At 41.9% G+C, this 9,691-nt stretch overlaps 1 pseudogene; it reads left to right on the top strand.

Moving 5' to 3' along the window:
- The first annotated feature begins 3,381 nt into the window (after positions 1 to 3,381).
- Positions 3,382 to 4,230, top strand: LOC100403522 (splicing factor C9orf78 pseudogene; annotated as a pseudogene).
- The last annotated feature ends 5,461 nt before the right edge of the window (positions 4,231 to 9,691 follow it).

Genomic DNA, 9,691 nt, shown 5'->3' with positions numbered 1-9,691 from the left:
CCCCACCTAGATTTGTGACTCATGATTGAACTTATCTTCTGGCTCCCTAACCCAGAATCAGACCCAGTACCTGAGGACTATTTCCCACACCTCTATGATTGCACCCCCAACCAATCAGCAGCACCCATCCCCTACTCCCCTGCCCACCGAACTGTCCTTGAAAAACCCTAACCTCTGAGCCTTCAGGAAGACTGATTTGAATTACAACTCTGGTTGTTCCATGTGGCTGGCCTCACATTAACTAAACTCTTTCTTTACTGCAATGCCATGGTCACAGTGAATTGATTTTGTCCCTGTAGTAGTCAAGAAGAACCTGTTGGGTGATTACATCTGCTTCTCCATATGTTAACACAGAGATGCTCAGAGTAAGACCGTGTCAGGACACTTACGGGAGGCCTAAGTGAAGTGACGTAAAAAGTAGCAGAATTTCCTACTCTCCAGGGTAACTTGCATTGAAACCATGGTGCCTGAGGCGGGCACGGAATAAGATGCTTAACAGAAATAGTACAAGTACCAATACCAGGGCCTTTAGCAGCAGTCTTATTCTCTGAGTCAACAGGGGAAGGGGCAGATGGAGCCAGCCATTGGCATGGGAAAGTGTTCAAGAGATCTTCAAGGACAGCAGAGGCATTGCGTAGGGACAGCCTGAGCAAGTTGACATTAGAAACCTTCTTGAGACTGCCCAGAGGGTAGGGGATACCCTTTTAGTCAAGTCTTATCTTTCAGCATGATGAGTGAGCCAGAAAAACAGTGATGTCTTTTTTCACCCGTAGGCTGGGGAAATGACAGTAAACATAGGCAGCACATTACGGCTGACTGAGAGCCAATGCTAGCAATTTCGGACAGACCCAGTGTTATAAATTGACCCAAGGCTATTTCAGGAGCCCTGGGATAACAGTGGTAGAAAGTGAACCCAGAGACAGATGAGCAATGACTTCAAATATTAGTTTCAACACTAAGTAGCATATTTGGAAAGTCATATAACCTCTGAGCCTCAGTTTCCTCATCTATGAATTGGAGAAAATACTGTTTCATATGGTGGCTGTGGGTCTTAAATATAATCAAGTCTACAAAAAGAGTTTTCAAACTGTCAGTCCCTGTGCAGATTTGAGAGGTTGTTATATTATTTCTCACTAGGCAGTGCTACTGTGGATTTTAGTTTAGTGGAAAGAAATTCTACTAGTTCATGCTCTACATGGTAGAATCTTTGAACCTTATGTTCTCACTCATCAAACACCTTAAAGTGTGGAGGTGCCTAGAGTGGCAGAAACAGAAAAATCTATCATCTAATTCAAAGCATCATCTTCTTTGTAGCTCACTGGAAAGGGAGTGGAGAGCACGTCTTTTGTTGGATTTGCTTAATTCAAGAGGGGAAAAAAAAAGTTGCAAATGAGAAATGCAAATCTAGGAACACATCCAGCCTCGTGCCTGGCTTTAAGAATTGCTTAAATAAGAAGCTATAGTATCCAGCCGTACCTCTGCACACATTCACTCACATATTTAGGGTCTAAGTTTCTGTTAAGTGTCACTGATGAAAAGCTCCACCTTGGATGTAACCTATCACTGGTTTCTGCTTATTTTTCATTATTTTATTTCTATTTGTTTTACTTCATTTGGGCTGCTATAACAAACTACCATAGAATGGGGCTTATAAAGAACAGAAATGTATTGATTATGATTTGGAAGTCTGAGAAGTCCAAGATCAAGGTAATCGCAAAAATCAGTGCCTGGGGGGGTCCATATCCCTCAGGACAGCCTTCTGAGTCATAGAGGGCTATATCCTTGCTGTAACCTCACATGGCAAAAGGGGAAGGGAGCTCTCTGGGGCTTATTTTACCCACCCCAAATACTATCACATCTATATTATGTACCCCACATTTGGGATTATGTTTTAACATATAAATTTTTGAGGGACATAAGATGTCAGTCTATAGCACTATCTGAAATTATCTTATGTGTTTGGTTGATTGCTATATTTTTGTCTAGTGCGGAGAACATGGGATGATCCCTGAGATGGAGCAGGAAGCTGTCAAGAGAGGGGAAAGGGGAAAGGATTGCTGGGGGCTGCTCAGTGATCCACCTAGGAGAATATGGAAAAGAAACCTGTTAACGGTCTCCTCCTACACTGGTGGCCTGGGAACAGCCCACCTTTTGAGAACTGAAGAAATCTTAAAACACAAGCATATGAAGTCCTTCCCCAAAACCACTTAAAATATCTAATACTTATTAAATATTTATGTGTGCATATATTAGGTATTGGGGTCAACACTCTACCAACATTATTCCATTGAGTTTTCACAACAAATGTGTCCTATTGTATTCCCATGTTACACAGGGAGAAACTGAGGCTCAAGGAATTGAATTGACTTGCCCATGTTGGTAAGTAATGGACCTGGGAAGGGAGTCCAGTGAACTTGACTCAGGATTTCATGCTAAAAACTATCATTGTCAATTGCACATGAATTGTTTACCTTTCCTGACAATTTCATAGAACTATTGGTGTTCTTCAGGGATCAATCTTCAGTTCACTTTTATTATTCTCACCTTACACACTTACTGGGGGACTGATCTGTTATTTCCTCTGCATCAACTCCCATGTTTGTGTTTTTCAGCTTCATACTTTTGTATCCAGTTACCTGCTGCTGTCTTTATCTGCTTCCCTATTTAAACTTCAACTCAACATATTCACAACTGAATTTACTCCTTTTTCTCCAAACCTTCTTTTCCTCAAATATTCCCTGCCATAGACAAATGATACCCTCAACCAGCCAGTTGCCCCAGTGGGGAAACAGAAAGTTATTTCAAAAACCTGCTGTGTTAGGATGTGCTTGCACTGCTATAAAGAAATACCTGAGACTGGGTAATTTATAATAAAGAAAAGGGATTTAATTGACTCACAGTTCTGCGGGCTGTACAGGAAGCATGATGCTGACATTTGATTGTCTTCTGGGGAGGTTTCAGGAGGCTTACAATCATGGTGTAAGGCAAAGGGGGAGCAGACATGTCTCACGGCAAAAGTAAAGAGCAAGCAAAGGTTGCAGGGGTCAGGGGGGCTGCCACAGGCTTAAATAACCAGATCTTGCAAGAACTCACTATCGCAAAGATAGCACCAAGCCATGAGAGACCTGTCCCTGTGATCCAAACATCTCCCACCAGGCCGCACCTCCAGCACTGGGGTTTACAATTCAACATGAGATTTGGGTGGTGATGAATATGCAGACTGTGTCACCTCCCTCCCTCCCCATTTCTTGGAGTGTGTTATTCCTCATTCTTGTTCCAATATATTTTGTCCATCCTAGTTGACATTGCCTGTTTATTATTTTTGACCACTGAAGCTGTTTTTAAACTGTTTTTCTTATCTCTAGTATCGGCCTCACAAGTCCACCTCACTTAGAGCTACTAGAAGTTGTTTTATAATAAATTTATACTAAAATGCAAACCTCAAGGCACTGTGGCTGAACCATGGGGCTGGTGCCACCATGTTGGTCACTGGAAAGACTTCCGTTGGCACCGGGATGACTCCAAGTTAGAGGAAGATGAGGACTCAGAGGAGGTTCAATTAAAACTGGAATAGGCCAGACAGGTACATAATTTGAGGAATAGGTTCAATGGGTGCTATGGCCCTGCTTTTGGGAAAGAAGATACAAGAAGAGCCCACTCTAGTGAAAGATCCCTTTCAGATGAAAACAGCTGGTATGGTGGATATGAAGAAACTGAAGAAAAGGGGCAAAGATAAAATCAGTGAAGAGGAAGACTGTCACTTGGGGACATCATTTTCTGCAGAAACCAACTGAAGGGTTGAGGATGCAGACATGATGAAGTACACTGAGGCAGAGCTAAAGAAGACGAAAGGGATCATGGAACATGAGGAAGAGAAAGTCAAGCCAAGGAATGCAGGACTTTATGAACTTCCAGAAAACACCCACATTTCCGCAGCAAAGAAGAACAAGGAGATGTTTTCCAACCAGATGCTGCATGGCATTCCTGAGTTAGACCTCGGCATCAGTGCTAGAATAAAAAATATTTCTGTAGAGGATGCCAAGGCCCATCTGCTGGCAGAGCAGCAGAATAAGAAAAAAAAGACAGCGAGCTATCCTTCATGCCTGCCAACATGGCTATGAATTACAACAAATTTTATCATGAGGAGCTCAACATGCCCATATAGAGAAACACAGAAGAAACCAAAACCAGACTCTTGAGAGTAGGCCACCTAGAGAAGCCAGAGGCTGAGAGGTCTCCTCCTAAGTGCAAACATCCTGGTAAGCAGAAGGCCACTTACGATTGTCATTATGAAAAGGTCGAGAAGATGAACAGGCTGTACTAAGCTGTGCAGAATGGGATGTAAATATTGCCTTTCTCTCCCTCTCTCCATTCCTCTCATGAAAAATGGCTTTCTGGACTGAGCATGCTCATTTGCTAGCAGACAGTTCCAGAAACAGACTCAATTAGGCCTGCTGCTTACCTGCTGGATGTTTCAAGCACTACATTGGTAATTTTTGAAACAAAGCAATGCATAATTTCTCAGCTGTTGGCAAACTCTATTCTTGTTAATAATGTTAATAACTTAACATTATTAAATCTTGTTTGTAAATGTATTGACTTTCTCTTCATATTTGCTCCAGGTCAGGAAGAAACAACTCTGTGTTCCTGGTATGATAATACCCTTTAGATTGTGCTTTTATTATTATATATGCAATCATATCTTCTAATTTCACATATTTGGAATGGGGCCAGAAATGCATCCTTCATCAATTAGAGTAGGTCTGGCTGACAGAAAAATCTGGGATTAGATCACAAGGATACTGGTGTTTTCTGACTTTTACAAAATTACTTGTTTCTTTTCATTAAAAATGAAAAAGCAAAAACAAAAATATATATAAAATGCAAACTTAGTTGCATTACTTCTATGTAATTTCTTCTTACCCTGAATTCCTGTAGCCTCTTAACCCTTGACAAATATTTTCCTATTTTATAGTTTAAAAAATGCTATCTGTGTATCTTCTTTCTTCCTTTGTTCCCTTCATCTCTCATGTCTTTTCCTTACTCCTTCCATGAATTTTCTGTAGCCCCTTCTCTTTTTTTTTCTTTTAACTTTTTTTTTTTTGAGACGAAGTTTCGCTCTTGTTACCCAGGCTGGAGTGCAATGGCGTGATCTTGGCTCACCGCAACCTCCGCCTCCCGGGTTCAGGCAATTCTCCTGCTCCAGGCTCCTGAGTAGCTGGGATTACAGGCACGTGCCACCATGCCCAGCTAATTTTTTGTACTTTTAGTAGAGACGGGGTTTCACCATGTTGACCAGGATGGTCTCGATCTTTTGACCTCGTGATCCTGCCTCAGCCTCCCAAAGTTCTTTTAACTTTTATTTTTGGTTCAGGGGTACATGTACAGGTTTGCTGTATGGGTAAACTCATGTCACAGAAATTTGTTGTACACATTATTTCATCATCCAGGTACTAAGCATAGTACCAAATAGGTATTTTTTCTAGTTCTCTCCCTCCTGCCCCGTCCACCCTCAAGTAGGCCCAAGGGTCTATTGTTCTCCTTTTTTATCTATGTATTTTCATTGCTTTTATCTCACTTTTAGGTCAGAACATGCAGTATTTGTTTTTCTGATCTTGCATTAGTTTACTAAGGATAATGCCTACAGCTGCATACATGTTGCTGCAAGAACATGATCTCATTCCTTTTTATGGCCAAATAGTATTCCATGGTGTACATGGACCACGTTTTATTTATCTAATCTATCATTGATCGGCATTTAGGATAATTCCGTGACTTTCCCATTGTGGAAAGTATGTAGCTTTTTCTTTATGCTAGGCTGTGAAACTAAGATTATAAGAAGATTTATAATTTATTGTTTTTTGTTTGTTTTTTTGAGATGGAGTTTCGCTCTTGTTACCCAGGCTGGAGTGCAATGGTGCGATCTCGGCTCATTGCAACCTCCGCCTCCTGGGTTCAGGCAATTCTCCTGCCTCAGCCTCCTGAGTAGCTGGGATTACAGGCACGCACCACCATGCCCAGCTAATTTTTTGAATTTTTAGTAGAGACTGGGTTTCACCACGTTGACCTAAAAATATTTTCATGTACATCATTGAATTTATTTCCTACATTACTGTCAACAGGTAGATAGAATTATCTTTATCTTTACAAGTGGAGAACTGCACTCAAGTAAGTCAAGTGTATTGCCCAAATCCATAGAACCAAGAAGGACCATGCCTTGCGCTGGGTTCTCCACTCTCAACTCCTGTAATTTTTCTGCTCTGCATTACTGCTCTTTGAAGGCAGTCACCCCTCATACTTTACATCTGCTTTCACCATTCCAGCACATCATAATGCACTGCCAGTACATAGAGACCTCTGATTTAATCCAATCAGGAGAAGTTGTGTTCCACCAAAGGCTTTTGAGGGCAGAAACACATGGTGTGATAGAGGGGAATCTACTGGCTGCAAACATTAAACATTCTGAGAAGGAGTAAGTACACTTTACCCAAAGAAGAAAGCCCTTTCGTTGTCCTAGCTACTGGGCTAAGTGAAAGTCAGTGACTGGGGCTTCTCTTGTGGTCGTCTGTGGGTCTGTGTGACTCACTAGACATGAACACCACAAAAGAAAACACTGCTCCTCATTCTTATGATTGTTCAATATTTATCTATTATAGGGATTCATGCTTAGGGATTTAGAAGTAGATGAGAACTTAGTATCTTTGCAGACAAGTCATCTGTATACTAAATGCATATAGTAGATCTTTGTAATATATTATACATGTTTGCAACATGTGAGTCCGATTTGTACTCTCATTTATTATTTATTGACTCTTTATTATTCAGTGACTATTATTACCATCCCTGGTTTTTCAGGTAAAGAAATTAAAGCTTAAAGTAATTAGGGGACTTGCCCAACTCTCCTAGGACTGGAATTAGTTAAGAATTAGTGTCAGAACTGAATTTAAACATAAACAGTCAGATTGTAGATTTAGGGGTGTGTAGCCAGCCCTTCCTGCCTCCATATCTAAGGCTTTTTCTGCTTCTTGGGCAAAGGAACCTTGCTGTAAGGACAATGCGGATGGGGAGATAACCAGGTGCCTGCAGCCCTCCGTGAGGGGAATGCCAGAAGCCTTGTGGGGGATGTTTCCGCAGTGCCTCCTAGGCAGAAGGACGGGGCTCAGGAGAGAAAAATCAGAAGAGTCTTTTTGGACTGAAGCTGAAAAGATGATAGTGCCTGGAGGAGACAGGAAGCCAGACACATTTCTCTCTGAACTGAGCTAACACTGGCCATACAGTTCAAGTCTCTGTTTCCCAAGGAAAAGATATAACGCCCTCTTAAAACTGTTCTCCCTTCTGCTCCAAAATGAAGGTCAGCAGGAGAGAAGTAGCATCCGAGATGCTAATGAAAGAAAACCCCAATGACTGCAGAAGCAATTTAAAGATTTGCCTGGATTTGTTTAGGCCCCCGTGGCAGTGCCTTCTACTTGCAGTTTCTCCTCAGCAGCCTGGATGGGGAGATAAATACATTTTTTAAAAGTCCAATATTCAGGCACTTTTGAAACTAGGGAAAGCGGAACCTGGGAGGCTTAAAATATTAATCATGTATCCAGGCTTGCCAGAGAAAAGAGGATGGCGTTCTGCAGGTGTAATACAGAAAGAAAATCCCCTCCAGGAACGAGTGATACAGAGGTGGATTTCACTCATGTGTGCACCAGACACAGACAGAAAGCTTGATTCATGTTTAATGCAGACCTAGACTCAAAGGCCCCCTTCTTAAAGGGAAAGCGGCTGGCCAGAAGCGTTCCTCCAGGACACTCTGAGACCTCATTAGACTATCATTAAACAGCCAACGAGGCTCTGCTGCAGCAATAGGCTGAGTCCAGAAACGCAGATGAAAGGCTTAAGGAATATTGGATTAAAAAACAAAGCAGGAGCATTGAGAGGTAAGAGTTTAATGGCAGGATTCCCTAGTCTCCTGTCCAGAGCCTAGGAAAGATCATCATCAGAACTGACCGGGTCGTGATCCCACGCGTGCATCTCCTTTGAATCCTAGGAGGTGGACTTGGAGGGAGTCATTTTTATTATTTAGGAGCCCCTGGGACCATCTCCTGTTCCTCCTCAGGGCTCCCTCTCGAGCCAAATCTGCTGCCTGTGCTCATTGTGGTTTCTTGTCACCAGCCAGAGATGCTGTTTCTTCCTAATCTTCAAAATGGCTGCCACACACCAGTTTGCTTTCTTTGCGCACCAGTTAGAAGTCTATTCAGCTCCCTGTGTTTTTGCTGCGGAGGTTGAACCTGCAGATCTTTTTTGAATTAAGAGTTTTAAAGCAACAAAAACAGTGAAAGTAGCAACAGTGAGGAAACAACCAGGGTTCTAGAATTTTAGCGTTCTTAGGGTTTGGTTATTGGTCGTTAGATTCTATCATTTTTCTGGATGTTCCTGGAAGTCTCAAGAACTCAACATTCTGTTTTTATTTCTAAAATGTACATAATTTTCTTTTACCCATTCTTCCCATAAGGAATTCCATTTCTTCTCGAAGTGGAATAAGCAGTTTACTTTTCTTCGACTTTGCCCACAGCCTGTTCAAACGTCTACACCCTTTTTTTCCCTCTCTCTGCTTTGAATGTTGGTGCTTGGAATGCAGAAACGTTCTTCTCTTGATGAAGCATTTCTTCACCTCCTGCCTTTCCCACTCTCCTGGAAGAACCTATAAGGACCTTCATGAGAAACTCTTGAGCAGGTGCTCTTCCCCACCTATAAAAACTATATTCTTCAGGACTGGAACCTTAATCACCAGGACCTAACACGATTTTTTGCACACAGTGGGTGTTTACTTGAAGTAGTCAGTGGGGTATGTCTTTATATAATTGTCAAGTTCTTTGATGACTGCAAAGTGACTGGGTCTTGTTGAAACAGCTTCAGACTCAGGAACTCAGGTTTCAGTTTCAGATCTGTCGTCCACTGGCCAAGTGGTGGTGGATGATTTCCTTACATTTTCTGAGCCTTAGTTTGCTCACTTATAAAGTGAGGTCAATAACACCTGCCTCACAGTTGTTTTGTTTGTTTTGTGTGTTTTGTTTGTTTTGTGTGTTTTGTTTGCATGAGATGTTTTTTCCTTAACAAAAACATGTTCAGAGGAAATAGGGAGCACATTTTGGAAGATATTCCTAGAAACTGTATTTATTTGTGTAAGTTCTAAGACTGGCCCTGGTCTTTAGTTTGTTTGAAGTTTCAAAGAAGAGACTTCAGAGTGGTTGAGTGTTATTCCCAGAGGCTGGGCAGCAGTTAGCAAAATGACCTCGCGGTGTTGGTCTTGTACCGGGCAGAATCAGATCCTGGTTTGTCTGCATGCTGAGTGAGGTCAGTGAAGGGTACATGAGATTTCAGTTCTTTTGTAGCAGTGTAAAGGTCTCTAAATTCTCATGATGCTTATGTCACCACCCATTTTTGATCTTTAAATTATTAGAATTGACTGCAGCTTCTCCCTCTGGATGCTTTTTCTTATCCAGTTCCCTGTTCAGACTCTTATGGTTCTTTAAAGGAGGATAGCTTTGTAACCCTATGCCAAGTTTGACCACATGTGTCCTGGACTTTGGCTCCTAAGCCTCTGGCTCTCAGAGGGCCATTCTTCTCCAAAATCTCAATCCTTTAAAGGCACCATGCTGGCACACGGACTGCCTTTTTCTTTCACCAGGTCACAAGAGATCCT

The sequence above is a fragment of the Callithrix jacchus genome, chromosome 3 (genome assembly GCF_049354715.1).
Source record: "Callithrix jacchus isolate 240 chromosome 3, calJac240_pri, whole genome shotgun sequence".
In the NCBI taxonomy this organism is placed as follows: Eukaryota; Metazoa; Chordata; class Mammalia; order Primates; family Cebidae; genus Callithrix; species Callithrix jacchus.
The sequence above is the reverse complement of the archived record's forward strand: the minus strand, read 5'-3'. Positions and strand labels throughout refer to the sequence as shown.